This window comes from Phocoena phocoena, chromosome 4, assembly GCF_963924675.1.
Source record: "Phocoena phocoena chromosome 4, mPhoPho1.1, whole genome shotgun sequence".
NCBI lineage: Eukaryota > Metazoa > Chordata > Mammalia > Artiodactyla > Phocoenidae > Phocoena > Phocoena phocoena.
This window is the reverse complement of record NC_089222.1, coordinates 121,735,252-121,741,251: the sequence shown is the minus strand read 5'-3', so window position 1 is coordinate 121,741,251 and position 6,000 is coordinate 121,735,252.

Below are 6,000 nucleotides of genomic sequence, written 5' to 3'. Positions count from 1 at the left end.
TCATTTGTAAAATGGTGAGAATAATAATATCTGCTTTATAGGATTTGTAGCTTAAATGAAAAAACAATACAAGAGCACTTTGAATCATAATTGACAATATAGTAATATTTGCTCTCATTATTTTTATCACCAAACATCTTTCATATAAGAAGCCAGCCTCATCATTTTGACTCAAACTGCCATTTACACCTAAATCTGTTTAATCTGAGTTCTGCACCATTATCTTAATGAGATTGCTTTCATGAAATCAGTGATTGCGTGCAAAGAACTGGAAAATTTGTACAGTCTTTCTGTGGTATAACAACATTGCGTAGGAAAGGCTTTTTAAAAGTTTGCAAGCCTATGCACCCTCAATTCTATCCTCTGGCATATATTTTAAGGAAATAGATAAGTGAGAAAATTAAAAAGAGGTTTATCAAAGAGTGACCAACAAGATGCTAACCAAACCTTGTTTACAATATGTTCTAAAAATGTGAAAAACTTAAAGTAAAAGAATAATAGAGTGATTCAATAAACTATCATACAAGCATATAATTATAGAGTGGACAGATATAAAAATAATATTTTAGATGCACATCTGTCAATATAGAAAATATGTTTATGATTTTTTCTACATTAATAACACAGGCTTTGGGGGCACATGGCTTGTGTTCAAATCTCAGCTCATTCAACGCATAACTCTGTGAACTTGGACAAATAACTCCTCCAATCTTTTTTTTCTTTTTTTTTTCATAGGTAAAGTAAAAATATTAGACCTTGCCTAACATGTTTTGTGAGGATTAAAAGATCATTAACTTGAAATAAGTAAATAGAATTTAGCACATATAAAGACTTTTCATAATAAAAAGTGTTATTTTTTTCTTTGCTGCATGAGCATAACATTTCAAAAATTTCTAGAACTTTCTTCCTGGTATCCAACTTTTCAAAATGATCATCCTAAATTAAAAGATTCATTTTAAAATATATAATAAGTTAATTATTTCTAAATCTCTAACTCCATTATCTCATCTAAACTTTACAACCTTGTTTCAAATGCCTGTAATATATTCCTACCTGGATATTGTAAAACTCTCAAATCCAGAAATTCAAAATATGCCTTTATAATCGTCTCCTTCAAATCAACTTTTTCTTTTGTAGTCCTTCTATTCATTACTATATTGCTATCTAGGAAGAATTTAAAAATGATAGGCTCTGCTTTCTTTTCAATAAATTTGTCTTCCTAGTCTTCCATATCAAAGTGGTTACTATGAATGGAATGGTATCTGCCCCAGAAGGCTTATGTTGAAACCCAAACCCCTAAAGTGACTATATTGGAGATGAGGCCTTTGGAGGCAATTAAGGTTAGATGAAGTCATGGGGAAGGGACCCTCATGATGGGATTAGTGGCTTTATAAGAAGAGAAAGAGAAAGAGAGATTGTTCTCTCTGCCAAGTGAGGACAAAACCAGAAGACAATGATCCAGGAAGACAGTTCTCCACCAGGAATCCAATTTGTCAGCACCTTGATATTGTACTTGTCAGTTTCCCAAATGTCTATTATTTAGCCACCTAGTCTATTGTATTTTGTTAAGCAGCTCCAGCAAACTAAATACTATGTCTTGATTTTTTTTTTCTCAGCAATCTACTTAATGCAGATTAGTTCAGGGTCTCTATGTCTCTAATCAGAGTATCACTATATCCTCCTCATGGTCTTTCTATGATATGAATCTTCCCATTACAGTTTATCTATCAAATATCACTAAAATTTTCCTTCCAGAAAATAATTTGATTATATGATCCCTTTGCAAAAAATAAAAACAAATTTCTCTTAGTTTCCTGTTATTTATAGTAAAAACGATCTATGCTCCTTACTCTTGGTATTGACTGAGCATGAAATAGTTAAAAATATCAATATTAGCTTTAGCAGTGCCTAGAACATGATTAAAACATTATGGTTATTGTATTAGTTATCCCTGCTTAACTTAGTTCCTAAAAATAATGTAGCAGGTGCTGCCGGTGTCCCAACACAATTCTCTTCCATGGCAGGTGTGCTCAAACTCCAGCTTTTGTGAGTTTTGGCTGATAATTCATAGTTGCCCCCTTTAAGGTGAACATCCCTCAGCCAAATGAGAGCCTTCTAGCACTGGAGGCTACTCCTTACTCCTCTCCCCCAGTCCTATCTCCCTTGGAAGAAAGGCCTCTGCCAATGACTGACTTACACTGGGGTGGGAAATGACCTGCCTTTCCTCAGTGCACAAATATGTGCGTTAGTCTTCTCTTTTGGATCTGAGATATCCCTACTTACCTTAATTCCCTTGCACTAGCCTGCATCCTATACTTCCTTTATCCTAATAGCATTTCCCTAATAATCATTTGATTAGAAATCCATGTCTCAGGCTTTGCTTCTTGGAAACCCCAAATAAGAGAAACAGTACTATTTTTATTGTTCACAAGTTTATAGGTCAGTTGGATGGTTCTTTGGGTCCTGGCTGATTCGGTATTCTATGTGAATACCTGTGAGCTTGGAAGGTGGCTCTGTTGATTGTGGCTGGGCTTTTTCACATCTTTGGGTTTGGCTGGCTGTCAGCTGCTCCTGGACGGGTAAGCTCTCTCCCATGTGATCTCCCACATCTCTTCAGTAGGCTAACCTAGACATGTTTTCAGTAGATCACCAAGGTACAAGAGAAATCAGAAATGCAAAAGTCCCCTTGACATTTTTGAACTGACTCTCCATCACCTCTGACCCACTCAATTGGAGAAAGCAAGTTTACAAGCCAGCCTAACCTTTATATCTAACCATAAAGTAAAAGGGCTTTGGTGTTTGAAACTTTTATATCTTCACTCAGCTTATACTGTAACTTTTTTGTCAAGAATGTCTGCAAAATGATTGAAAGAGTGACAGGTGGAAAGGGAATTTTCTCAGAGAAGAAACCTGGAGCTAAGTCATTGTTTGTTTGCATGCTTATCCTTCTCACTACATTGGGTAACTTTCCCTCAGAGAATAGATCAGTCCTATTAATTATTATGTTGAATTTATTTGTTTATTACTCAAACATTCATTAAAGTCCCATATGTTCCAATCATTCTATTAGGCACTGTAGATTTAAATTTCACTTTTCTCTTGCGTATTTTTCTTCTGCATTTCTTTTGAATTCACATCTACTTTACTTCTCTTTTTGTAGAAAGATGTCACATTCATTTTACTGTCATACTTTTCAGTTATATCACAAATCTCATTCCCATCAGTCGAGTCTCCATTATAGGTGTATTTTGAAGCAGGCCTTTTTAAGTTCAACAATCATATTAGCTGACAAGTCAGAGGAAGGAGTAATTAGAGCATGAAATATATACTGCAGGTCACCTTACATCTCCAGTGTAAATCATGATCCAAAATGCTAAGTCAGCCACATTTTCACTAGGAGCCTTCAGCTAATTTCCTTATCTTTGGAGCAGCTCACCCCTTAGCTTGTTAGTAGAAGTTGTTAATATTAGAAATGTGTAAACAAAACAAGGCTATTCATGCATATATGCACCTTCTTTTTAATGTGGAAATCCTTCCTTTCCCCTGCATAGTAGTTTATTGAAAACACTTTTTGATTTATGTTGTTTGGTTATATTCTGAATAAAGGGAAGGATCATACTCTCTTATTTTGTGTTTCTGAGATAGAATGTGGGAAGACCAGATGCTAAATAAGACAATCAAGTTAGTTTTTATTGTTTCTATAGATTTTCATCCTAAATAGGAAAACTTTTCTTCTGGGGTTACTTTTAGAAATAAAAAAATAAAAGATCACTCAAAACTCATGTAAGCGACTGAAACAGTGATGACTCTGCGAAAAATCCCAACTTTTTATGCTTCTTGTTATTAAGTTAAATAGTATGCAAAAGAAAAGTATCCCAGAGAGTGATACAAACTTTGATTAAGCAATACTTGTGAATGTTCCTACCTCTAGCAAATGCAAGAGATTCAGTTCACCTTTACTACAAATATAAATATCACTTATATAAGAATGAATTGGCCATCTAAGATGTCAGAGTACCCAGACATAGAATAGACTGTTGTACGATAATTTCCATTGTGAGTACAAACTGTTTATTTTAATTTGTATTTATGATTAAGTAAAAGAATATAGGTTTTATAGTTAGACAAAGTTAGGTTTCCTCTTGGGATGAACCATTTACCAACTGAGTACTTTAGTACATAACTTAACCACTCTAATGTTTCATTCTTTTTTCTGAAAATATGGATGCTAATACCTCTTTTAAGAGATTATTGTAAGGCAAAGAGTAATCTATACAACACATCTAGCTTAATTTCTGGCAGAGAATATGTGCTCTTGTTGCTGGTATTATTATGATTATTATTTTATTGATGTAGCTATTATTACTGAGAAAGTAGCTCAAGATAATAACTCTTAACATGCAATTTATTTTAACAAGTAATTCTTATTTAAAAAAGTAAACAACTAACTGCAAAGTATTTGATAATCTCCCCTATGTTTAAAGAAATCAAGGATAGCACTGGGAAGAAAAGATAGATTTCTCTCTAGCGACCTCTTAAGTAACAATGATTTAATAAAAGTCAAAACAGTATTGATTTGATTTTCTAAACTGAAATGAGTTTTGCCCAGTTACACAAATTGTTAGTAATGTTTATTAAGCTGTATTCTAGCAATTTCAGTTAACTCAAGAGACTGATTCCTAAAAACAGCAAAAAAAGAAGAAAGTACAGTTCAGTGTATGTTGACTTAAGTGTGGCATTTGTTCAATCCTTCTAAAGCAGTTTGAAGAAAACAAAATCAGGGTTCACTCTAAGACTTCCCTCGTGTGAAATGTTTTAAGTCAATTACTTGTTCTTTTGCTCTCTATTTGAAAATGTAGGAAAGCAAAATTTTTTTAAAAGTTAAATAATAAAAAATAAATTATATATAATCACCTCATTCATTAATGTAAAATTTTTCAATCTTATTTTCTATCTTGTTTGTTCTAGAATGATCAAATGTTAGATGAATACACACATTTAAATAAAGGTACTGCAGGCAGATTTTCAAAATAAAATAATATTCTGAAAGTAAACATGGCTTATGATGTTTAAAAATAAAACTGGAAAATATATGTTATCAAAAACCTATTTCCATGTGGGTAAAGAATTTTAATAAATTAATAATAAAGTGTGCTTACATACTATTTTAAACTTAGAAAGTACCTTTCTGCTATGTAAACAAGCATTTGTAAATAAACATAATAGCATTATTACAAAGCCTCCTATGTAAATAAGCATGGTAGCATTATTACAAAGTCATTGTCATCATAATATGTATATTATATTATTAGATTAATTAGAATATTAATTTCTGGAGGTGCAGAATAAAACTAATTACCATGATTTTATTCCCTGTATATAGTTTAATGAAATTTTATAAATGTAAAATACATATCATAAGGAAAAGTAATTTGTTATAAAAACATAAAGACAGAACTATCAGGGATATATAATGTATGAAAAACAACATTTCATCTCTTTAGAATACATTTTACTGGTTACCATATTGTTCAAGTTAATACATGACATTTAAATCATAAGTTCTTACATATTTCATAATTCACTAACCTGGCTAATCAGATCTAATTCACAAAGTATTTTTCCCTTTTTCCACTATATTGACATATTCAAAATTTATACAAGATATTTTTATAATTACTTGAAGGTTTTTTTTCTTTGAGATTTGAATTATATCACCTAAAGTATATAACTCTCTTAATGTTTTAGAAATTTCAAAATAATTTGCAGATGCAACCTACAACCTTTTAAAATATCTTGCTAGACATACTAACTTACTGGCCTTTATTGTGTAATCATCTTTCCCTTTATAAACCATCTTCAAATGTCTTGACAAATTCCATCATTTAGGCACACTAGAATTTCTGAGTGGTATTCAGATGATCTCCCACCAATAGAAGGACCTTTAAGAGAAAACATGTTCTAAACCTAGAAAATAAGGCGAAAGCATATCTGTATATC